The 25548-nt window shown below is 45.8% G+C and overlaps 1 protein-coding gene across 5 annotated transcripts in view; it reads right to left on the bottom strand.

Moving 5' to 3' along the window:
* LOC142893914 (thyroid hormone receptor alpha-B) overlaps positions 1-25548 on the bottom strand; it is a 111004-nt gene that overhangs the window by 76501 nt on the left and 8955 nt on the right. For 2 of the 5 annotated variants that reach the window (XM_076034892.1, XM_076034896.1), the window contains exon 2: positions 12678-12760. The gene's annotated coding sequence lies outside the window, so the exon portion shown is untranslated. Of the gene's footprint in view, positions 1-12677; positions 12761-13821; positions 14316-22137; positions 22202-22974; positions 23140-25548 lie in introns of those variants that run through there. The other 3 variants (XM_076034893.1, XM_076034895.1, XM_076034894.1) reach the window with 3 other exon arrangements.

The following is a 25548-nucleotide window of genomic DNA, read 5'->3' as shown; positions in this document are numbered from 1 at the left end:
GAGTAGAATGTTGCAGCGATGGAGACAAAAAGTGAATAAAATGTTGTTGTTTATAGCTGGAGTGAAATTTTAGACATGATGAACGAGCCAGCTAGAAGTTCAACTCGGGTCCCAGAGAGGCACAAACACACAGTGCACGAGGTGAGTTAGCGACCGGGGCTGTGTGAGTCAAACACAGCCATTTGTTTTCGTGCTATTTATTTGAGCACTCAGGCACTTCAGGAAAGTCGTTTTCGCACTCCCTCTGTTCCGTCATCAGGTCAACGTGACGTTGCCTTGGCGCGCACGGCCAACAGACGGCAGCGTCACTCGGCTCGCAGGGTTCGTGTTGAGGCGGTGTTTTGCTGTCTGCCCCCGCTGTAAATCAGCAACCGCGGTTGGAACAGAGCAGCGCTCACCTCGCACGCCTCAGCCGTGCAACTGACTGCAATCGAGAGTGAATTCCACCGTGGTGCATTTGGGGACAGCTTGGAAAAAACACGTAGCAGTATATCGTATAATGACAAGGTGGGGGAGCAGGATTACCAGGCAGTGGCAAAGATGTGAAGATCCACGTTTCAGCAGGTGGTGACTGATTGGCCTGGAATAAATACACGCGCGGGACAGACTGCGCTGCACAGCAGGACAAGAGTGGGTCAGGGAAAGGTAGCAGGGTGTCAGAGGGGAGTCGTGGGGGATGCTCGGATTATGAGAGGATGGGGGGGAGAGGAGAATGGGGGAGCCATCCTCACTTCACTTCAGCCTCCGAGCTAGACGACATCTGCAGAACAAATTTCTTTCCGCTGTGCATATCCCAGCCTGCCGCCTCAACTTTTTTCTCTCTCTGCGAGGGGAAAAAGACTGAGCGTGCACGGAGGAGAGGAAACTAAAGTGAGAATGCCAAGATGCACGTCCATGTCCATGAAGACAAAGTCCATCTACTGCAGGATACGTATCCACGGGGGCTGACGCACCTGCTGGATTTTGCGGTGAAGTTTCTTGTCTTATGAAGCAATTCACACTCTCCAGATGTAAATCAAATGCATAGCTTCAACATTTCATTTCTTTTTTATTATAAACATATTTACAAACAGATCTGACGAATAATCTATTACTAAAAATGGTAATTATATCATAATAGTAACGATTCCATTACTTTTCCGAAACATTTTGCAAGCTAAAAATGTCAAAGATTTAGAAAAACGAAAACAACGATGTCGCAGATCGATGATGCAGCCGTGCATGCAAGGTCACTGATATGCAACGACACACCAAACCAAGCATGGCGGTGGCAAAACAAACAGAAACCAAACAGCGATTGTGTTTGATATTTTTGAGTTCATCTCGTCTCAGTGAAAGAATATTGTTGATCATTGTACGTTATGTGCAGGAAACAAGATGTTCTCAACTGTTACTTTATCTTTTTTAAACTAAAGTAATTAGTAATTGATTACTTATGAAACAAAGTAGTTAAAGAAGTAATTCCATTATTTTTTAAAGGAGTAATCAGTAATCAGTAGTTGGATTACTTTTATGGAGTAATCCCAACAACACTGTTAATAAATCAAACAGATAACTAGGCAGGCCATTAGGAGGCCGACAGCTGGCAGAGTTAAAAATACGACGTCAGTAATAGACGCGTTTTGTGGAAAAATCTTTTGAACATGCTGCCCATCAGCAAGCTCATTCATTGCGTCACGTTCCCCGAGATCCAGAGCCACCGCGGGAACAGGACAGCTTCCCCACCTCTGCTGTTGCAGAGTCAGACCTTTAGCCAAGAGGTGCAGCAGGGAACAGCCACTCACTCTCACTCCTGTGTCGAGGGGAGTGGGACCTCCACTGGCCAAGAGGAGCAGAGACAAGGAGCTGGTGGAGCAGCTGCATCTGCTGCAACCTCCCTCAGCATGGTGACGAGGCGCCTAAATCCCAGAGATACCGCTATCCATTTTCACAGTCTTCACTGAATCCAAAGCTGCACTGGACTGAGTGGGCAGATTGTCTGTGTGGAGAACAGAATTTAGGGTTTGAAACGGCTGCTAAACCCAGAAAAGCCTGATGCAATCATGACGGCAGCTGGCAGCCTCATTTTTCTGGCTGCATCACATCTGACTCAAGTGTAAGGTACATTAAATCTGAGATCTCAAAGCATAATTCTTAATTTAATTGAGTTAGTAATTATCCTTCAGCAGGTTTGTTACCTCTTTAGAGGGTCGCTCTCAGCCATCAATGAATCTTTTCTCATTTTTTCACCCATATTGTTCCTTCTCATTTCTTTTCAAACTGTAACGACTGTATATATTGACACAATGTAGTCATAATACATACAATACATAGAATGCATATTTTCCTTTCGAGAGCTGCCGCACATCACAAAGCAGCACTTCAGATTCCACTGCTGTACTATGATGTCATGGCACTAACACGGCGCAGATGTGCGTCACGTAGAAAGCGAAGAGAGACGGAGGGGAGCAGAGCGTCGCTGGAGATGCTGGAGATTGCCGCCGGTTGCACGGCCCGGCCAACTACCCGCTGACAACTCTGACAGATAACTATCAAACGTAGACGAGCAGGAAGTGATGAGGGGCTCCGGGGGGGCGGAGGTGGGGCTCCAGAGGCAGAACCTCTCGGAGGAAGAGTCGACCGTCAGCCCCGTTTTCCTCATGCAGCGGCTCCCCCAGAGGTCAGCACGAGGGGTGAGAAACACAGAGCGAAGGGGGCCCATGGTTCCTTCAGCAGCAGCAGCAGCAGCAGCCTGTAGCTGATTTAGGATTTTTGAACGCGGGCCAAAATTCCTCAAGGGGAGAGGAGGGGGAGGAGGAGAGGTCGTAAAAGTCCAGTCATAAAAAAAAGCACCCAGAAATGGAGTATGAGAAAAAAAAAAGAGAGCACAGACGTGGTAGTGGGAGGGTTGCTGCAGTAAATATGAGAAGTGTGTAGTAAAGTGTGTCAGACCTGCTGGCGTTGCCATGGTGACACGGGGAATTGGGGAGAATTCCAAACAGGAACATTGGGGGTGCAGTGCGAGCGCGGAGCAGAACAGGCAACAAACGCGCCACATGTGCTAAAGTACGTGTGTGTGTGTGTGTGTGTGTGTGTGTGTGTGTGTGTGTGTGTGTGTGTGTGTGTGTGCGTGTGCGTGTGCCCACAGAGTACTATAGAATATGTGAAAGGAGGTTTTGTTGTTCCACTTCGTAGTGCAGCACTGTGGGTGGAAAAGAAGACACATCTACAAATGGGGGGGCATCTCTGCCTTGATCACTGCAGCAAGCTCGTGTAACTGTATATTTTTGCATCACCTAGCCGAAGCCGCAGCTTCTGAATGGCCAACTGGTGGCTGAAGGCCATGCTAATTTAAGCCAAACTATAAAAGATTTCTGCGTTAAAATGGAAAGATCCTGAACATAACCTACATTCTTGCGTTCAAGCTGTCAGCTCTGATTTGTCCTCAGTTGTTCAGATGACGGGTAGAACTGGAAATAAAAGCCCAGCGTCAAATCGCAACCAGTTCAGTGTCTTCGGGGGAGGGGGTTGACCTGAGATCAGTCGAGTTTGAATGTTTTGATCCTCAAAGCTGCATACTTGCAACAACTTACATCACAAAGCTCTGGCAGAGGAGCAAATCGAGCAAGGAGCTATTTTCTCGAGCTTGCACGCATTTCAGCTTCAGCTGAGGCTAAACAAACACCGTTCTTTGACTCCATCCATCCACAAAAGCCTTTTCAGAGCCTCCTGAATCCCAGGCAAAGCACCCTGTTTGGAGAATCTACAAGCACCATCACTGCCGGCAGTATGCGCCTCCTACAATCAAAACACCAGTCGCCAGTTGTGAAAAGGAAATTATCATATTTTTTTGTTGGTTTTAATGCATATGGTTTAGAGTTGCATGTATAAAGGCAAAGAAGACTTTTTTTTTCAATAAAATCAGATTGTTAAGTGGACATAAGGTTTCTAATGTCAAAGAACAAACAATAACATTTTATAGTGACATTTTGCAGCTACATTTTTTACATTTTGTCTTTAAAATGGCACTCTTACTTATCTTACTATACTTCTCAAGACCTGTACTAGCATTGTCTCATATTAAGGTGAGGTTCACCTATTATTTGCATTTATTTACAATGTTTAGAGAAGTGCTCATTTCTCTGTGGCTACCAACTTTAGCCACGAGGTTAGTTAGCTAGACAACCTATTTTCTACAACACAATACCAAAACCTACACAATTCTAAGTAATGGTGGTGAGACTGCTAACATGAGAAGGCAACAAAAAGATCAAGCAATTTTAAAAATAGGTCACCCACCCCTAACACAGTGAGCTCATGAGCCATCAGTGCTACCACCGGCTGCTTATTGGAACTGGTTTGAGTTCAGAATTGATCCATGCTTGCTGGGTGTGGAATTGACTTGCATATTAAAACATGGAAACAAGTGTTTCACATGCATTACTGTAGTCTTTGCACAGATGTGTCTCTGTGAGCCCTTGCAGAAAATCTGTTGTGACAGAAAACCTTTCAAAAAAAAAAAAAAAAATCTTGCCCTATCTATGATGTAACATGGTTGTTTGTTTAGCCCAGCCCAGGCTGCACTGACCCTCATACAGGCTCACCATGTTTGTTTTCTCACTCAGACCCCTTTTTCTTCTTCTTTATCAGCACATTCTATTTATAGGCTTTTTTTTTTTACTGCTGCGGTGCAGCTGAGTACAGTATGTTCCATACTACACAGTCCCGACCACATCCACAGCCATGTCTCTGCCCTCATCTCCCACTGCTGGATTCACCATCACATGTGGGAGCGTGTTGGAATTATAGAGATGGGAGAGGACACACATACACACACACAGACACGCACACACACGCACAAAGACAGCAGTAAACTTAAAGGCATGCATTAAGAGTCACCGCAAAAGGACAGGCATACACATTAGGGTGCAAAAAGGCAGAGACAAAAAAATGTCAGATGCACAGCGAAGGCTTATGGGAGAAGACATAAAACAAGTTTAAGTTGGGGTTTGGAGTTAAGTCACTATTTTTACTTTATTGACACCAAGTTCACAAGGTTTAAAAGCTACAGGATTACTACGGGGGAGTCCCCCCCCATTCTCCTCGACTGGGAGACAACTTGATGAAATCTAAGACAGTTATTTTTGAAAATATATATTTAAAAAAAAAAAATACACATTAATAATACACATTTTCAAAAACAATTTTACATAGTTCTTTGAAACAATAATGTAAAAAAAGTACATCAGCACCAAATGAAGACATCAAGAGAGACATTTTAACAGGACACTTATTACACTTTGCCCGAGTCATATTCTTAGGTGGGTCATTTCACCGTGTGAGGTACACGCTCGATCACCTTTATATCTTAGTCTGCACAGTGGGAAAACTAACAGACAGTATTGGAAGACATTAAAGTTATGGATAACATTTTGAAATCCTATCTAACAGACAGCGCCAAGAATAAAGTAAAGGTGTAATATGCTCATGCAATTAAATGGGCTAGTACTATTAGAAAAGGCTCCTTGTATAATCCTGACTGCTGCTCCTTTGATATGCTGGAGTAAAGGGAGTGAGAGAGTGAGAGAGCGAGAGTGAGATCTGCTACTGTTGGAAAAAAGGGAATAAAGCTTCTGAGGGCCAAGCATTTCTATGGCTCCAAGCAGAGGTCACTGTCATATACAGCACCAAGGTTTCTACACCACTGAATAAATAAGTGGTAGTCACACAACTGACTTACTGCACCAGGTTTGCTATTTGGGTAGTCGGGAGTTATAAGAATGGAGCCTTGACAGCCAAGAAGACCAACCCACGAGTTGACTGTAGTATAATAATAAGATCCAAGAGCATTCATACATGTCACTTTTAACAGTTTATACTAAAGACACATACATGAATAGAAGCACTACTCTACTGTGGCATGACATAGAAGAGTTGATACCTGTGGAACATACCTCTTTACTATGTTTGCTCCACATTGAGGAGTTAGTAGGAAGAGGGAAACTAGGTGAGCTGGCTGTTAGAAGAACAATATCTTAGTGTCTTATCTATCACTAATGTCTGTCACAGCATATGAACGATCAAAAGACAGCATGAAAAGAAATGGTAACAGAGAAAAGCATGATCGGAAACGTGGGCCGAGACATTAAATGAAGGCTGCCTGGTGTTATTCCGCTAAATTGCGGCATCAAAAAGAGGAACGAAGAACAAAATGGCTCCCTGTTCCAAGGGGAGACGACAACATTTGGCCCAAAGACAAATCTCCAGTGCAATCCTCGCTAACGAGCGAAGAGCGGCGGCAACACTTCCAGTGACTGTGACAAAATTTCTCCGTGGTGAGATCGCACCAAATGAGATTTCACCACCTAGGAGGACCGACGCTGCGAGCCAGGTTGTACGATAATATTAACATCCTCGCAGCTGTTAAACTGACAAGCGCTTGATGGGGACTGTCAAAGCACGCAGCTCAGTCAGCGGAAGGACTCACAACTGGTACCTCCTCCCTGCTGCTGCGGCTGCTGCTGCGGCTGCTGCTGCTGAGAGCAACCCTCAAAACATTTTTTTTCTACTCAAAAATAACAAAAACATTCCCCCCCCGCCAAATTACTGAAAAAAAGACGAAACTTTTCACATTTCTTCTTATGTTCAGAAGCACTTACAGCAGCTGGACGTCAACTTGTCCCACTTCCCAAATTTAAGTGGTCGCCGTGGCAGAAAATCTAAATCCAAAAGAAAATTTAAAAAGGCATCAAGAGATTAAAATGAAATCTGTCTGTCAACCAGCCGAGCGCTGAACAAATCCAGCCGCACCTTCACAAACACAACAAGCCAGGTGTGGAAAACCGCACTGGCACGGCGCACGCGTAACCAACACTGACAGACTTGGCCGCGCGTTCACACACTGCGTGCCTTGCCGCCGAAAGGCACGTTTGGCAATTTATGCAATAGAGATTTTTTTTTTTTTTTTTGCGTTGCCGTCATCGTCGCGATGGCCGAGCGGCTCTGCCAGCGTCTGGTGTGAGAGCCGCGGCGTCTCTAATGAGGAGGTGGCGAACGCGGGTCGCTGATCTGGAAGTCGTCCAACTGAAGAGTTCGGGCTTCAAAGGCGGCGACGCATTCCTGCGTCCGTCCTCTCAGACCGACGCCCCCCCCGCCCCCCCACACACACACACACACACACACACACACACACACACACACACACACACACACACACACACACACCCAACACCACCAGCAGCAGCACCATGCATGTCGGTGCACGAGGGAGGCAGCATTTTTTTTTTTTCACCCCCCGCTTCCTTTCCTAATCTGCAAGAACTTTTTTTTCCCCTTTTAATGAAAGCGTTTTATGAGACGCTCCCTCCGCCTGCCTTTGATGCCCCACTCGAAGCCTCAAACCCAAACCAGACGACTGCCGGGGGAAGATCGGCTGCGATTGTTCGAGACCACGTGGGCCGGAGCAACAACGCCGTCCACTGTGCTGCTGCTGCTGCTGTCGCTGCTGCTGACCCCCCCCGCCCTCCGTCCCTCACCCTGCCGCACCCCCCCAACCCATGGGCGTTTAATACGTTCCCCTCCTCGCTAGCCCTTTATTGGAGTCCTCCAGAGTTCAGTGCAATCGTGCGGCAGAGGGGTAGGAGTGAGCGAGCGGGGCGGGAATATTTGCGGCCCGGCAACAAAAGAGCTGGAATGTCCTTCTCTAAATTCTCTCAGGCCGTCTCTGTCCTCCCTCTCTTCCCCCGAGTCCTCCGATTTTCTTCCATTTTTCTCATGCGTTCATCTCAGCATCTTTGGCCCCCCACCTCCTGCTTTGTCTTCGGAAGGTCTGGCCTTGATTAGGCCCCACCGTCGACACATCCAGAGCTTTGCGGACATGTTTACGACAACACACACACACACACACACACACACACACACACACACACACACACACACACACACACACACACACACACACACACACACACACACACACAGTCGTTGTGTTTCTTAGACAGCCACAAAGACAGCCCGAGTGTCGCCCGAGTTTTGAAATCAACTTTTCCCACTCTTTCTTTTTAATTGACTCCACTGTGCAGGGTCAAATTCAGTGCCAACCAGCGCCACTAAACCCAGACCCGTTGGTGCTGCTGCCCTCGCATGCCCAGCCCAGCCCAGCCCAGCCCAGCCCGGCCCGGGGAGCGTGGTTGTAAAAACGACCCACTTTTCATTTTTTCTTTCTTTTTTCCTCCCTCTCCCTGTGCGGCACCACTTATCAGCGCGGATGTCTTACTCATTAAACTTGTAAGCCTGCAGATGCTCGGCTCCGCTGTCCTCAGCCCGAGAGGTAAAAGACACGGCGGGGTCTCGCCGCGTGCGCTGCGTTATCTCCATCTAAGCGTGTGCGGCAGCGAGCTGAACGCCGTCCGTCGCACGCGTGGGTGGAGAGCGCAGACTGAGCTGACCCCTGTGACGCACGCACGCTTTTCCAGCGCAGGAAAAAATGGCCGTTGTTTGAGCAGGTTGGGCCGCACCTGCTGTGAGCCTCAACAGACGCCTGAGGGAGAGCAAGAAGCCCAGAGTAGGTCCTAGTTTTAAATAATAAAAATAGTAAAAATAATGATAATAATAATAATAATAAAAATAACAACAAGAGGGATTAAGCAGGCAGAGGGATGCTTGGGAGGGATCAGTGGGCTCCTACTGGAGGGAGGCAGCATCGAGACGCCGAGCGGTAAATCATCAGGCAACGGCGCTGGGTTGGAATTTATCGAGGCCGACTCACATGAGCCCACCTCATAAAATGACTGACTGTAAGCACATGCAGGTTGCTGGAGGGCGGCAGCAGATAAATGGAGCCAAGAGCAAAGTTCAGCTTTTTTCCCCCCTGCCCCCCATCTCCCTCTACGTTGTTATGATTGCACGTTCATATATGGACAAGGAATGAGGACACGGAAAATCCGATGCACCGATCTATTCACGTCTTTCAAAGGTTTTTTTTCCCAAGGAATTCTTCTTGTATAGATTTAACATGTCACACAATAGATGCTTTGTGACGTTTGCATACGTGGAAAACTATCAACTAATTTGTCTCATTGGCTGCTTGTTATAAGGGCAACTGTTAGTGTCCATAGTTAGGTATTTGAAAGTGCAGGTTCTGACCAACAAGGCAGTGTTTTAGTGAAAGTCGCTGTGACGAACGCTTCAAAACCTGGTTTAACCCTGACAGATCTAAAGCAGTATTTCTTTCTCGTCAAATGATTTCATCACTTCTTTGCTTTTAGTATTTCACCAGACCCTTCATTGATTTACATGTTATCTTCAGTTACTGGTTTTTCATAGCTGAGCGTGCGATAAACACTGTGCACACCTCCACACATTTCCAGTTCCAAGTTCCGCAGGTTGTCGACGTACAGCGCCTTTAACCGTCTTTTAATTTGCATCTGTATCAGCGGACCAATCTTGCTGTGTCACTAGAAATCCATGTGTTACACTAACCTCCTGATAACAGCACTCAACTGCACTGGAAGCAGCTCGAGGTTTAAACGTCCGCACGGCGCAAGCAAACAGGTCCCGATGTCGGATTCAACCGCTGTGTCTCATTAGTTCACGCAGCTGTACTGACTGTACTGGATGGCCAATGCTGCATGTAAATGTAATCAAATGTCAGAGCTCTAAAGATTTGAATTCCCCAACCAGACTAGCCGTCACTGGCTCTCACCCACGGCACTGTTGGTTGGAAACAAGGATGTGGTTCGATAAAAATCATATCAGTTCCATGCCGCCGTGTCCAGGAGCTGCAGAAACGGCTGAAATCGAGTCGTGGCCTAAACTTTGCCTGCGCGTGAGTGACGACAAGCCGCCACAAACGACAGAGGACGACGTGCCTGTCGATGAGACCACGCCCCCTTTTTTCTGTTTGTTGCGCAGCGAGAGAAATGAGTCGAAGGCCCCCAAAGGTTCCAGTTCCATTCTAGCATTGTGTTGTTCCAGTCACATTTTCAAGTCAGTGCTTATGTTGATAAATTTTAATGGTTCAATAATTCATGATCGGCCCAGTTAACAGTCCCACTAACAGACTAAAAATGTTCGCAAAGGCTGCAATACAAACAAACTAAAAAAAAAAAAAAAAGAAGTAGTCCATTCTGAATGTGTTTTACAAGCAGGGGGGGAAAAAAAACCCAAACACGTCCACCGCCATTAGGCTGCAGCTCTGCCTTTTGCACATAAACACCTCTCACATTCCAACACGAACAAACAAACCTCTGCCATCTGTCTGACCACCAACACATCCCAGCGTTAATGCTAATTGAAATCTGTTCATGTGCACAAAATAAGAGCCAGCTGCAAAGAAGAAGAAAGAGAAAAGGAGGAACAGGTTTTGCTTGTGCAGAGAAGAGCCAGAAAGCCACTTCCTTTCCATGAATGAGATAGCTGTCCAAGGAACTGCACACTTTGATAAAATACCGCCCGCTGAAACTACAAGCTCTCAACTCCTGCTGCACCTTCATCAACCTGCACGGCATGCAGTAAAATCATACAAAAAAAAACAAAAACACACACACAAACACGCACAAAACAAAATGCACAGCTACAAATGACGTAGAAACAAATTGGGCCAGAAATCAGCCAGACGTTCATTAATCCTGGCAAAATGCACCAGAGATGCCAGCTGATTATTTTGTCTAGACATCCGAGAGCCTCCAGGCTAGTTACTTTGTTTGTTCACTAATCAATAGTGATAAAAAAAAAATTATTCTTATTCAAATAAAACAAAAAAAAGACTACTTAAACTAATAGAGTGGAAGCTTGACATCTTTCTGTCAAGCTTGGTTTCATTTTAACCGAGCTTGCCGCGAGCATTAACATTCACAAGGGCTTACTCCTTTTTTTCTTTTTTTTTTCTATCCGGTTATTGCCTGGCGCGGCCCTCCAACGGCCACCCAGGAAATTTGATTTGCTGGAAATTGAAATCGAGGGTTTTAGCGGGGGAGCGTTCCCGAAGCAAGCGCTGGGATTACTTGGCCAGGTGGTGAGTCAAGCAGTCGGGAGGGCAAAAAAAAAAATAAAAAAAAAAGCAGCCAGCGCAACAGCTGGCTCAGGGCCTGCTTGCGGTGCGCCCATACCGCCCCGCAGATCCCCGGCACTTCCTGTTTGATGAAGAATGTTAGCGGAGCTTAGAGATTATCTGCGCATGAATTCAGAGCCTGCGTGGGCGTGCGGCTGAATGTTTACGCTTGTATTTTAGCACACGTTTGTTTCCTCTCTCTGTCGTACGTGTGCAGCATCAGTGACTCTGCCGGGGGTGGGGGGTCTTGTGCACGGATGTGCGCATGTGTGTGAGCTCCGACAGCTGCGTCGGATTGTTGTAGCTTCCAGACAGGCACTGCGGTGACCGATAATCACTCTGACAGCGAACGCATCTCGTCTCCGGTGAATATTAGTCTCAAAATGTGAACGTGGTGCACGGCCGGCCTGGCACGTGTCAAAGAGAAGACCGAGCGTTGCTCTCTCAGCTTACACAGAGTCTGTTTTGCACGCTGCATTACAGACATCTGAACGCGGCTTCTCACACTTCCCAAGTTTCACCCAGATGTGCGAACTTCCACACCTTACGCGCTGCCGACGTCACCTATCTGAGCGGTTCCAATGCAATGTGGAGATCAAAGCGCGAGGCCAGATACTGCTGCTGGAGCGCACGCAGAGCAGCAGCGGGAGGCGGGACCTGTCAGTGCAGCTGCAAGCGGCACGCGACAGCAGCAGCGGCAGCGGCGACGAGAGGCAATAGTGCAATATCAACTATCTAGTGGCCCCAGTTTTCACCCGTGTGTTTGTTAATGATGGAAATGTAGGGAGAGCATTTAAAAAAAGGAACAAGGACGGATTTTAATTTCAGCTTCGATAATCGTGACATTTTCTGCATAATCACGAACAAGTTTGTAAATGCATTGCTTCAAAAACACACACACAAAAAAAGAGATCTTCATTTAAACAATAAACAGGCCTATCAATGAAAATAAATCAGATCAGAATCTTGCATTGTGGGTTACTGTTACAACTGCTAGCGAGGAGTGAAAGTGCAGCGTAACGCTTCGCTGGTCTGGGCGGTAAGCTGGGCGTCACGTGCCAAAACAAACAGCACATGGCCAAAGACAAACAGTGACAGCAGACCGCAGACTGTTTGGCTCATCTGACCAACAGGAGCATATTTAATCAAGACCGTCACTTTAATTGTGGCCGTTATGTCCGGGGATAAGTGCAGGAAAAGTGCCATCGTTCCCGAGAATAGTTGAGGACATGCAGGGTTTTCTGTCTCGCCACGAGCTCAGACTGTTACAGCGGATTCTGTGCAGGCACGCACTGCCAATAGAATTTCAAATTATCTCGTCAGGCAAAAAAAAATAAATAAAAAAAGCGTGGGAGTCTGAAATGCACACAGCCTGGAACAACTGTTGATATCTGCTCAGTGGAAATGAGACACTCGCAGCACTCGCTCACTCACAGCGTGGAGAAAGACAAGCAGCTGCACCGCCACAATGACTTTGTGACAATATTCAGGTAACAAAACACACAATCAGTGCCCGCTGACAGAGCGAATCAAGTGTTTGTGTGTGTGTGTGTGTGTGTGTGTGTGTGTGTGTGTGTGTGTGTGTGTGTGTGTATTGAGTGACCTGGAAAGCCAAACACGCACACAGAGTTGGGAAAACATGTCTCACCTCGGTTGCCGGGTGTCTTCACTCCAGTCTGGACTCTCTAAATATGATCCGGGTCGATATCCCAGCAGGGGTCTGGAGGAGCTCTGCAATCAGAACAGACAATCCGGGATTCAGAAGTGTCCTTACGTAGGTAAAACAATGTAGAAAACATCCAATGAAGTTTGAACTGGGAGAAATTCCAGCAGCATTGCTGCTGCCGCGCACTGAAATCCACATGGCCACTGAAGCGTGCGCACTCCGCCAAGCCAGGGATGACACGGGAGGAGGGTCGGAGTTCAAGGGAGGGAAAATCCCGGAGGGAGGCGGAAGGGTTCCCTGTTTATGCAAAGCGATTTTAGATTTTCATGTGACCAGATTACCACTTAAGGGCTTAGCAGTCTAATCCTTTAGCCAAATGAAGTGTCTAACTTGAGGCTTAGCCTGGTCACAAGAATCAAAGGGGTTTTATAAGAGTGAACCTTGGTGGACTTTCAAAAGGCCAGCAGTGCACCATCTGTTGAGGAGCGAACTAGTGGAAAGGTGGGTGGGTAACTGTACTAAGAAAATACCATGATAAAATACATCAGCAGAATCTGAATCAGAATTATCATACAAGATGATCATGAAATTGTACACAATCAGATTCAGTGCACTAAGAGTGTGTGTGTGAAAACAAAAACCAGACTGACAAAGAAATGTCTTTTTGAGACCATTTTAAGCTCTTGGTATGATGATCAAGCTGAAAGTAATGTAAAGACCAAGGTCCAAGGACTTAAGGTCTTGACGCAAAAATATGTGAAAAAAAATAATGTGACAAAAGTCTGAAAGAAAGTGCATCTGTATGAAATATAAATTAGATAACCCAAGATACAAAATAAAACTGAACTTTAAAAACATCCCTGACAAAAGCGTTTTTGGCAAATTTGGCAACAGGCCATGATGTATGATGTAATTGCAGAACTAACCCTAAGTTCGAAGGGTGGCCCTTCATACTCTTGTCTTTGTGAATACTGTCTGACCAGGAAAACATGCTCCTTTGCCAAAGGAAACAGAGAGCAGTTTGTAGATGCTTGCACCAGTTCTTGTGCAACATTTTCATTGGTCGCTACATCAGCTCTGGAGGACATTAGCAGAGTGACAGCAGAGGGATACAGGTGCAACTCACCATCACAGTGCAGTGTGCACTTGTATTGTCACCTTGACAAGCCTTGCTCCTTGCCAAGCACACTTTCAGGTGAAGCAAACACATGGCAGCATCCTCACTACCCTCACTTTGTCCTTTGTGCCACACAGAAAAATGCTGTTTGCTCCCTGAAACTGCACCTGTAACCAAACAGGTCATTCCTGCCCCGAAACAATACTGCACCGTGACGTCGCAAGATGATAATTAGGCGGATAACTCCAGTTGGCTGGTATTGTGAGACTACTCAACACACCAAGTGGGTCAAATTTATGTTTTCAGATAAGAAGGGAAGAAGGTGGTTCAACTAACACAAACATAAATCAACACAAACTAAAGCTCTGGTGTGAGGCCAAGAGAGAGGGCATTTTTATACCCTGTCCACAGAATCATCAGTTGCTGTAGTATCATAATGACTAGCCTATCAACAGGGCCCAGTATGTCTATCCAAGGCACCGCAATGTTTGTTCAAGAGTTTATGTGGTTTACTAGTTAACACGCCACCTGGAGTCAAGACTACGACATGTCGAAGACTCAGCGAAGGAACTTGCACGCCTGGCACGGCGACACAGATACAACAACTCTGATTTGAGGTACCGATGCTGAGGTGAAGACGGAACACCGCAGGTTGCATTTAGTCATCTTCAATTGAGCGGCTCCAACATCTGCGTCTCGACATCGAATCAAATAAAAAATACCCGGACGGGGCAAATTAAATAACACTTCACATCTGTGGCCACTCAGAATCCCACACTTACAAAGAAGTGCAAAAACGAAAACACATGGCGCGATCAGACCTGTGACAGGAATGACTTTCACTTTTCTTTGCAAGTTTTGCACTATTCCAAAGACACGCCAAGGATTAAGGGACAGGCTCGCTTGTCGGTGAGAGCAAACTTGGCACGGAATGTAGAAATAAAGCGGTTATCGACAACCAAAGCCTACAAAGTTCCCAACGAGCGATGCGTTGGCGCTGTTCCTCCGCTACACCTCAAGACTGCCAACTATCATGACGAATGACTGCTTTGTCAATTGACAGCCAATTTATCACTTCCACTTTTAGGATCTGGTGTGGCAGATGGAACATTTCCCAAAATCCTTCAGATTTAATTCACACGTCCAACTGGGAAAGAGCCCAGAGAAAAGGTTTCTCGAGGGTCGCAGGCTTTCAAATTAGAAGCGCTTGATTGGAAAAACCTTCTGTCTGTCTAATTCTTTTGAGCTGAACAGATCTCAACTCTACCAGTGGAGCCAGCTGGTAACTGTGGAAAGCTTCCCGTTGGCAGACTTGAAGGACCTTGCTATTTACAAAATATCTATTTGAACTTCCCATAGTTGAGGGGATTTGTTGGTACATTCATTTGTTTCTTCAGTTGATTAGAGCCTGGGAAAAAAAGAACATCTGAGTGATTTCAGGCATTATTTCTTTACCAGTTATGGGTGTTTTAGAGGCACCATGCAACTGGTTGTATAGCTAATCCATATGCTAAGCCAGCACTTAGCCACTAAGAGAGGGATAAATAGGCATCGGACAGGCAGGACGGATAAGGTCACCAGCTGCTTGGGGTTTAACCTGAGGGCACTTGGGCCAAAGTGATGCTTTTTATGCTCAGAATCCATATTGAAGAGACTCGGAAATATGAGCTGCTTCCACAAAACTGCAGCACTGATAATCAGGGGCGACAGCATTGATGCGTAATGTCTCATATTTATCCACTGAATAGAACGATCTTCATCAGAAAGACGAGTGGGTCCCTCCAGGTTGAACAATCATTGGCAAAATGAGGGTAAAGGTTTCATTTTCCAGTGCCGCAAGTTCAGCAGCACTTATCACTTGAATAGCTGAATATATAATGAGTATCTTTATGGTCCACAATCACTGGACAGCTTTATAGTGCATACAGCACTGTATATAGTGCAAGACAAAAGGCTAAGCCTGCCCCCATTCACTTAATTGTGCAAATGCAAGATAAGGCGGGAGGAGAGCTCACATGACAGAGCGACCCAAAAAAAAAAAAAACTCACAAAGAAAAATAAAGGATCCCCTTCGGTTGCCCTGTGATTCAATTATTTACCACACAACAGAACAACAAGCAGCAGCATCACGCTGTGTCTTGTGACAAGACTCACTCCGATGGGTCAACGCGTGATTTCAAGCTCCAGCAGATGGCCACTGCAGATAGAGCTATAGATCATATGGTTGGATTTCAAAAGCATTAAACCTCATTTATTTACCGCCCTCGAGCCCCCTCTATGACTCTCTGACCTCTGAGCACAGAAATGGGAACACGTGAGGCCGCTGATCTCAGGCCTCGGCTGGCTTTTTACGTTCTGTGAATGATGTGACACGCTGAGGATTTTCCGTAAAAAGGTGCCGCAGCAGGAGTCACATGTCCAGAAGTACGAATGGTAAACAATGTGTTAGTAGTCTGGAATTGAGCAGAGGTTACTAGCATGTCGGTGAAAAATGTGACAAATCAATATGAGAAGAATTGAAAGAATTTACATTGAAATATAATGAATTGTAAGTTTTTTCAATATTTGAGCAAGCATCAAAATTCTGAAGTCTGATTTTTTTTGGTTAAAAAAAAAAAGTATTTTGATGACATTTGTGTGCAGTGACTTGTTTCCACCAGAGAGGACACCACTTCCTAAATACCCCTTGCCTTGTTAACACGACACAGGTCTCTGTCTCGTTCACACTACGAAACCGGTTGTCGTAAACCATAATTCCACTACAGTGCCTGTAAATTGCCACAAATTTAGCATAATTGCTATCATTTTTAGTGGGGTGCCGGCATGCTCAACTAGTCGGCAAATTTGTCGGAGTGCAGAGTTTTCACTTGAGAGTTGTTGAGAGGGCCATTACGCAGCAAACATCCTAACCCTCCCAGGTAATAGAGGCATTACCACTTTCCCCTTCTCCGATAGAAACTTTTGGAACTTGGTGCTCAAACTTTCGAGCTTGACATCACACTGCGCCCTCGCCCTTTCTACACCTTGTTCCTGCAGTAACTCAATCCCTGTCATCACAGCACCCGAAAAAGTTTCACAATGGGCAAGAGGAAAAAAAAGGCGGGAAATGTCTCTCACAAAAAATGGCACCTTTTTAATTCTGTGACTGCTTTCACATTAGGGCAAATGTCAAACTCCTTGAAATGTCCTGCTTTTTTTGATGAGTGAAAACACGGTTTCATATTTTAGAGGTGCGTTGGCTTAAACTCAATGACTAAGCAGCAACACTACAAGAATTTTAGCCGAGGAATCCTCAACAGGCTGGTGAAGTCACAAAACCAGCTTTTGTCATGAAGGAACTGACAACAAGTAACCGAGGGGGAAAACAATGTTATTCACCTAGCGTCTCCTAGTGTCCGCAAGAAACAAGTTCTTACTGTTGCTTAAATACATACATGCATAATAATTTCTTCAGGATACTTTGTAATCGTCTAACATCTGGAATATAAACAACATCTTTGCTGCTGGGGCAACCCTGCCACATAAACAGACCTATGACCTGGTCAGGTGAGGCCGTCAGGATAGGGTGGTTGAGGGGTCTGATTTCCTTGCTCTTCTCAAGAAGTCGCTGACACATTCCTGATAGTTAGTGCACTGAGCGTTGTGTCTTGACGCTCCACCACCTCTGATTAGCCTCTGATCTCTTGTGGGGAACCTAATTAAAGCCATCAGCGACTGGACCACAGTGTCACGGCAGAGAAATCCAGATCGTAAGGCGACGTTAGCCGCTCGCACGCAGCACCACCGCCTCGACAAAGGTGACCAGTGAGCGTCCACCCCCGTGCACCTCACATGGTGAGCCAGCAAAACCTTCATTCTGCCGGTGCAAGTGTGACAGCCGGCAAATCCGGATTCAGATTTTCAAATTGCGCTAACGCCCTTGTGGTGTCAGTTAACTTCACCCCGGCTGCCGGCTGGCAGGAGGAGCTCGTTGACCTCACCGTCTCCCCAGATTGGCCCGATTTCTGTCTTAGCGCCGGTCACCTGTAGCTGGTTGTTGTAGGTGTGCAGCTTCCTTTCCACAACACATTCACATCCCTCACAGTAGCAGATCACACGTCTAGCGACATCACACCCCTGCACTGTAATGCCTCTTTTAAGATGACAGCGTCACCCAAAATAAGACTGCAGCCAGTATTCCACACAGATCTGAATTTGGAACGGAGCTGCTGTTTGTCAGGAGCTTCACACCATGAAACACTGTCAAAGTCCTTTGTTCTGAAGGCAGAGGGTTTTTATAGATTGTTTGTGCATATATATATATATATTTTATGTTGTCAAAAGTTACAAAGAAGCCAGTGCATCTGTTTTAAACGTCTTTAGCTGTTTTTTCAGGCCAAAATATTCAAAATAAAGTTGAGTGGGGCTTCTGGCAAATACAAATCTTCTGTTTTTTTAGGGCTTAAATACAACACACCATTCACATTTTCACAACATGAGTCCCGAAGCAGACCTGGAAATGCTTAACCCCACAGTTAAGTTGATTTGATAAGTGTGAAGATACTGTAAGTGCGCCGCACTCTGGCACAGACTGCGGCGTAGACTGCAGTGTTTAATGTTCAACTGGGGCGTTCCAAATAAAACAAGCACAGCTGTACGCAGTGGACGCTGAAGAACCGAGGGGGCAAGATTTACATCAAGCAAGCATCATGAACAACAAGTGTTGCTTCTTCGCGTTGCTGTCCCGCTCAGTACATACAGATACACTCACTGGTTCCTGCCCAGGGTGAAAACAGCCTTGGATTTGGGACTGAAACACAGATGCGACTGCAGAGATTTCTTCTAATGAAATGGCGTGAAAACAATTTCTCACCTACTACACTGAGTGTAACAAAACAGCGCTGCTCCAATTACTTATTTATTTATCTCCGTTTGTTCCTTCCTGACTCAATTTGACTCTTTGCTCAAGGGGCTCTCGCTGATAAATGGACTGTGCATCAAAGTTCCCTGCAGTGCGCCGTCAAAAGATGCCCTGGCGGTGGCAATGACGGAGGTGAGGGGCTGGGGGTGAAGGGGCGGGGAGGGGGGGGAGAGGGGGTAGGGTGGTAAGTGCTCCCGCTGCCAGCAAAAAGGCCCGCGAACGGGAAGTGTTACAGGCTCACTGACACTCTGCCAAGCCGCCCGCTGAATCGCATCCATCTGTTTGCATATTATGCAAATGAGTTACTTAAAGTGTAAATCGGGGGAAATGTGCCTCTCGTCTGCTGCCGGGACACGCCGGCCTAAATCAGCTTACGCATCCGACGTGTCACATTAAGATGATCTGCATCACATCTGCCAGCTAAAAGGACTCCACCTTGAGCAGGCGCTCCCTTTCTCCCCTGGAATAAACCTAATTTCCTTTTTATTTTTTTATTTTTTTTTACCGCGGAACAGCCTTTATTCTATTAGCGCTCATTTCGGAGCTAATCCGATTCATTGTTCCTCCACGGCACTGTGGGGGAGAATAAGTCATTTCCACACGGGATTAATCTAGTGTGTCTCACTTTTTAGAGCAATCGCCTGGTTTGCATATTTCTCAGGCTAAGCTGTGAGGTAACACACACACACACACACACACACACACACACACACACACACACACACACACACACACACACACACACACACACACACACACACACACACACAGCGCCGTAACTGAGCCAAAGTGGGGATTGATCAGAAGGGGCCTCGTCCTCTACAGTCACCATAAAAAAAAACTCTCCCCCGACCCCAACTATATTTTCTGGGGAGCACACACGGGGGGGATAAAAGGAGGAGAGGCGACTGGAGGCACAAGAGGAGGAGGAGGAGGAGGAGGAGGAATGCCTCCTTCTCAAATGTCTGACCCATTTTCTGCTCCTGCTCCCTGCTTCACTACTCTCTAATTTCCTCCCTTTCTCCGAAGTAAGGAAGACGTTCGACTCCTCAGAACCTCTCGACGCGAAAAAGACGAGAAGGAGAGAAACCTGGTGCGGTGAACCGCACCTACGCAAACACGGTGGCCAACGCGGCCTGACGTCGACGGGGAAGAATATCAGAGTGCGACGTGACGCAACAGCCCATAATTCAAAGGAGGGACGGAAAAATAATCAGGAGATAAATAATAACAATAACACATCCCCGGAAGTTTTTCCGCAAAGTGCAGAGTGGAAGTCAGCACTTTTCTTGCTGTGGTAAAATGGTTAAGCAAAAAGGGTCACTCGGCGTGAAAAGTTCATTGTATTTACATTTGAGTGGGTCGGCAGACAAACCAAAGAGGATCACTGAGCCGCTGGCGTGGCTGCGTTACTATCACATGTCGTCTAAGGAGGTCAGACAGAGGCAGCAGCAGCAGCAGCAGCAGCAGCAGACTGACAAAAACACCAGGATCGATCTAACCAGCTGCATTAGCATTATTGATAATCTCATCCGGTTACAGTTATGCTTGGACAAAAACTGCCATGGGGACGTGCATGGAAGGCGATATTTCAGAACTGACAAAAGATTGCCCGTCAATCGAACTCCGACAAGGCAGGGTTCGTTTTGTCAACGTGAGCCAAGATTGAACGTGACACCTACTGGCCAGGAGGCCTCAATGACGTCACTTTTAACGCTCTCCGCGTGCTGTGTTAAGGAAAGTTGAGTGCGTGTTTCGGCGAGTTCACCAGGGCACACGTGTGGAGTTCGGCCGCTCACATGATGGGAGGCCTCTGCTACAGCTACAGCGACGCCTCCTTAATCAGTTATTTGCTGGCTGGAATAAAGACCACTCGGCGTGACGGCAAGAAAAAAAACATGCATTTGTTTTACATTAGATCATCCTGACGGATAAACCCAAGCGTGATTACGTAGAGTGATGACAAGCGGTGCGTGAGCGAGAGATGCCAGCGTGCCCAGCGCCTCAGGGGGAGGGGCTTCGTTCTGGGATGTTAAAGGAAGTGAATCACACATGAGATTCCTCATTGTGGGAATAGTTAGAGACATATGTGAGCACGGTTTGTGTATTAGACCGTGCGCGTTTAGACTTTTTTCAAATATGTAATTTTGTGGCAGTATTCCATGTGACTGAGCAATAACTGGGACGAGTCCGACAAAATGTGGGCCAAGCTAGAGCACAATTTCAATATAGAGACAGTGAAGCGCCAACAAAAAGACGCCGCAGCAGAAAACCTTTAATGATCTAATTGGGGAAGTGTCAAGATATTCATATGACGATGGCAATGAAAAAATAGAAAGTCAATTGTACTTTTGTGGAAGTTACAAACATCCTCTGCAGCGTAAAATAGTCCAAGTCTTTAAAAAGTGGGAGCAGCAGCGCAGCTCCAAAAATAGAAGAGCGCTCCGTGGCAGCCAGCGTTGTATCCATGAATAAATAAAAGCAAGAGAGGCTGCAGTTTCATTTGGTTTTTACGGTAGCGTGTAGAGCTGCAGCTGCCAACTATTTTTGTAATTGATTCAAATGTCGATTATTTTCTTGGATTTGAATCAATTCTCAAAAAATGTGAAAAATGAGTTTACCTTCATTTCAGAACCATCTGAAAAACAAATTACAAAAAGTCTAAAAGTAAAATATAAAACAAAAACTATCCAGAAATACCTACCATAGAAAATGAAATTGAGAAATGGAAATAATAACGTATAAAAGCACGCATGCGTGTGTGTGAAAGCTTTTCCACCTTGTTGTCGTTGCCTCTTCTGAGCTTCACTCCACCTTGTTTGTGGCGATCCTTGTCGTGTCTGTCGCAATAAGCGTCCATGTGGAACACAACAGTGGAACTAATGTTTACATTTACACATAGCTTTGATTCAGGGAAATTGCCATCAAAGATTTATTTTCGTTGCCAGTTCCAACATTTCAAAAACGTATAGTTTCAGCTCTAGCCGTATGGATGGAGGATCATCCTAAAACTGCCGGCTGTCAAGTCGAATGAAAGCAACGGCCAAGTCTGCAGGAAAAGCGGGAAATAATTAGAATAATCCCATTGTACCCATCAGGAAATAATTAACAGGAACGTCATGAATATGTTACTTGTGTTTAATGGCGGCGGGCTGTGCAAACCAGCTGCCGCCGTCCTTTAATTAATCCTTGGGTGAATGCTTTGCGCTGCATGAGCTACAGTAGAGAGTACACACATGGTTAATGACAATCTATAGGCTGGGGGCCGGGGGGGGGGGCAGGCGGAGGTTAGAGGAGGCCGGGGTCAACCTCGGTCAGCTAATCCCCTCTGTGTCAGATCAGGGTATGCCGGCGCACACACACACACACACACACACACACGGGCGGGGGGAGGTAGGAGGGGCATCGGACTGTAAACACTGTACCTTCACATGACCGCTGCACAAATGGGTCTCGCGCGGAATACATTAACCCGCCACAGCACGCACCGTGTCCCTCGCCGTCCCGCTTGTCACACGCAAAAAAAAAAAAAAAAAAAGATCAATTGAAAAGAATAAAAACCCCTGATGTGATTTAAGCGCCAGGCGCACAAACAGGCCAATAGGTTCATAGCCGGCGCAGCTGACAAGCTGCAGATGTGAGAGCAGGCTCGCAGAGAGGCCGGCTGGAGCCCGGCCAAACCTGGACAAGGGTCAGGGACGCGACTGGGAGAAACACAAGTGGCGCTCGCAGCCTCCCTCCTCTCCAGGGTCCCGGCCAGATTCACACCCTCGTCAGCCCACTGGGCCTCCAGCCAGCCAGCCAGCCAGCCAGCCAGTCAGCCAGTCTGCATAATCTGACTTCTTGTTTTCACACTCCAGCACGAGTGAATGTTATCCATCACACGGCGTCATCTGGCTTGTAACAATGCGAGCCGCAGCTGCGGGATGGATGTTGTGAATATTAGAGCAAAATCTAACAAACTCCACCATTCAACAAGTGTTGTTTGCCAGCGTTGTGGCGCGCACTACTGACTCATCCAAACTGGGGGATTCTCTGTCCTGAGAGCAGGTTTCACAACCACACACACACAAACAAACAAATCGGAATCAAATGCAGTCACCAAACAGCGTTTTCTTTTTTGTAATAATGAGACAGTGACTAGATCTTATGATCCTAGAAAAGAAAAAAATAAAATAAAATTGTGAAAAAAAACTACTTCTGAAACTCCCAATCTAATGCCTTGGAAAGCAAAATCCCAAAGAAATTGATTAAACACAAACCTGAACTGGCAGGCTTTAGGGGCTTGGCTGGAAAAAAAGGAACGAAAAAACCAACAGAAAAAAAAAACAGCTGAAGGTTTTTGTAGATATCGGTGAGTAGAGCGCTGAGCAAACACTCTATCGCTATCTGATGCGACATGTGCTGCTGGCAGGGCCGTGCTCCGCACAAGAGCGGCCGATAACATTTTAACCAAAGGCAGCTGCCCCCTTACAGCCTCCCTTCTCCTCGCCGGTCAATACATGACTGTGCATGAGTGCCTATCTTATTGTAAACGTGCCCGCTTCAAATCTCGCTAGCTTCTGTCTCCAGTGGCGACGGGCCCATGGAGGCATTGTGCGCTAGCCAGGGAGCGAGTGCGTGTCGCACGTCACCGACTTGAGTTTTCCTGCTGCCTGGAAGGAAGCAGGAGCGCACCCAACCCACTAAGACTGCAACTAACAGTTATTTTTGTTGTGGACTAATCTACGGATTATTTTTTTCAATTAGTCGATTGGTTTATTTTTCAGCATCTATTTTGGCCATCCGTTTAATCTAACTCGCTTAAACCTTCTCACCTGTGTTATACTCCTGTACTCTGACTACATAAATTGTTAAATAAATATATTTTAAAAATTACACAAAGTTATATCATCAATGTGAAAAATATCAGGTATATTACTTCACAATTTAAAGATTGTATGTAATATAATATTCCCTAAAATCACACATTTGCCAAGTTATATAAGTGACAGTGTTACAACTCAGTAAAGACGTAAGTATTGACAGGGGCTGTAACTTACTAATTACTGCCGTAAAGTATGCATTTACTTCAGTGAACTAGCGTTTGCAAAGCAAGCTTGTGCCATGATTTTCCGACTGATGAACGTAAAAAATATTAGTACTTGGGTCATAGGCTGATGGATAATTAACAAATAAGCATGTTGTTTCAAAATATATATCTATACCTACAAAATATTTATCCTCGTTGTCGTTATTTGCAGTGCATGATGATACAGCGGCTCTGGGGTGTCGGCATTTAAGGTGTTCATGCTTCGCCGTAATGCTAATGTAACGCTACCATGGAATGGGAATTGAGCTTCACAGAGTTTGCACCTCACGTGTTTCGCTGCTTTCTTTCCTGTTAAATATTCACAAACTTTAGAAAGTTATACCAGCACTTCCTATACTGCACAGCTGGTATAGATGAGCATATGGCAGCCAGACTGTGATTTTAGCAATCAGCAATTCACAATAACAATAACAAGAAGTGTTAATGGTTCCATTTTCAGGTGGACAAATCTTTGCTGTTGACGTAAGCGACTACGTCGACTAATCGTTGCAGGCCTACATCGCACCCCTGCCAGGCGCACGGTAGCACTGCAGGAATTCTATATGTACACAAACACACAGAGAACTGCGGCTGCCACAAGCCGTCGCAGGCACGCGGGGATGTCCTCCACCAACGGAAAGAAAACTGCACTCCCCAAACCGACTGGCAGTGGTTTCGTGTGGGGCCAACTGGCTGCAGTTGAAACATCTCACATGATGAAGGGACACAAACGAGTGTAGCGATGCTTTTGCAAAAAACATACTAACACACACACACACACACACACACACATGCGCACACACATGCACACAGCCTTGGCATTCCAGACCTCCCACCCAGGCGCTCCCCATCTCCCCACTTGGCTCCTGACGTGAACAGGTAGAGATGAAACACTTTTCTTGGCTCAGGTAGAAACCCACCTGAGATTAACGAGGCTTTGAGATTGAACATTATCTGTTTGCCTGTTTCACGGGGGAAATTAGCACTCTTATTTTAAGCTGCTTTAATGATTGTTTACGTGTTCCACACCGCTCCCAGTGCTGGAAATTAGGAGTTTTTAAAAGCTCAATTTTGAGGTGTTAATATGGCGCAGCTTTTTTGCGGTTGAGCCGTATTAGTCGATGACTTGATGGCGTGCAGTTGTGTTTGTGAAGAGCAAACCTGCAGTCTCCTTAATTCTGTTCTAGTTCAACATTTCCTCTTTCACAAGCTAACACTAATGGTTAATGTATTGATCCAAATATCACTAATAGTTTATTTCTAAATATCGATTACACATTTTAAATGCTTGCTAAAGTTGTATTAAAATATATGTTTCTTAAATTTGTATTTTTTATGATGCAACGACTGCAACAACACAAAATTCCAAGCAAAAACAAAATTTAATGGAGGGCGAACTATCAACTCTTGATGAAGATCATTGATGTAAAGGTGAGAAAAGCACTGAATGGTATTGACAACTACTTTCAATTCAACTAAATTATCCAAATTCTTTCCTGGGTTTTAACTAATTAATAATCCACACTTAAGGAGTATTCACTTTGAATTAGTGATTTCATGACACATCCACCTAAATTGAAAAGTGCCTGACTGTATCACACTATCGACCGTGGGTATTGTCGATAGTCACCCTGTCTTTACTTGATATTGGAAATAGCATATCCAGATATGGACACAGCAATAACTAAACAAAAAAATCCAAGCACACATAATGTGCCAAACAGACCTGGGCTTTTTTTTCAGGATTCATTTAGACTCATTCATA

This window comes from Nelusetta ayraudi, unplaced genomic scaffold (assembly GCF_046127955.1).
Source record: "Nelusetta ayraudi isolate G7.1 ecotype Tasmania unplaced genomic scaffold, CSIRO-AGI_Nayr_v1 ptg000042l, whole genome shotgun sequence".
NCBI classification, from domain to species: Eukaryota; Metazoa; Chordata; class Actinopteri; order Tetraodontiformes; family Monacanthidae; genus Nelusetta; species Nelusetta ayraudi.
The sequence above is the reverse complement of the archived record's forward strand: the minus strand, read 5'-3'. Positions and strand labels throughout refer to the sequence as shown.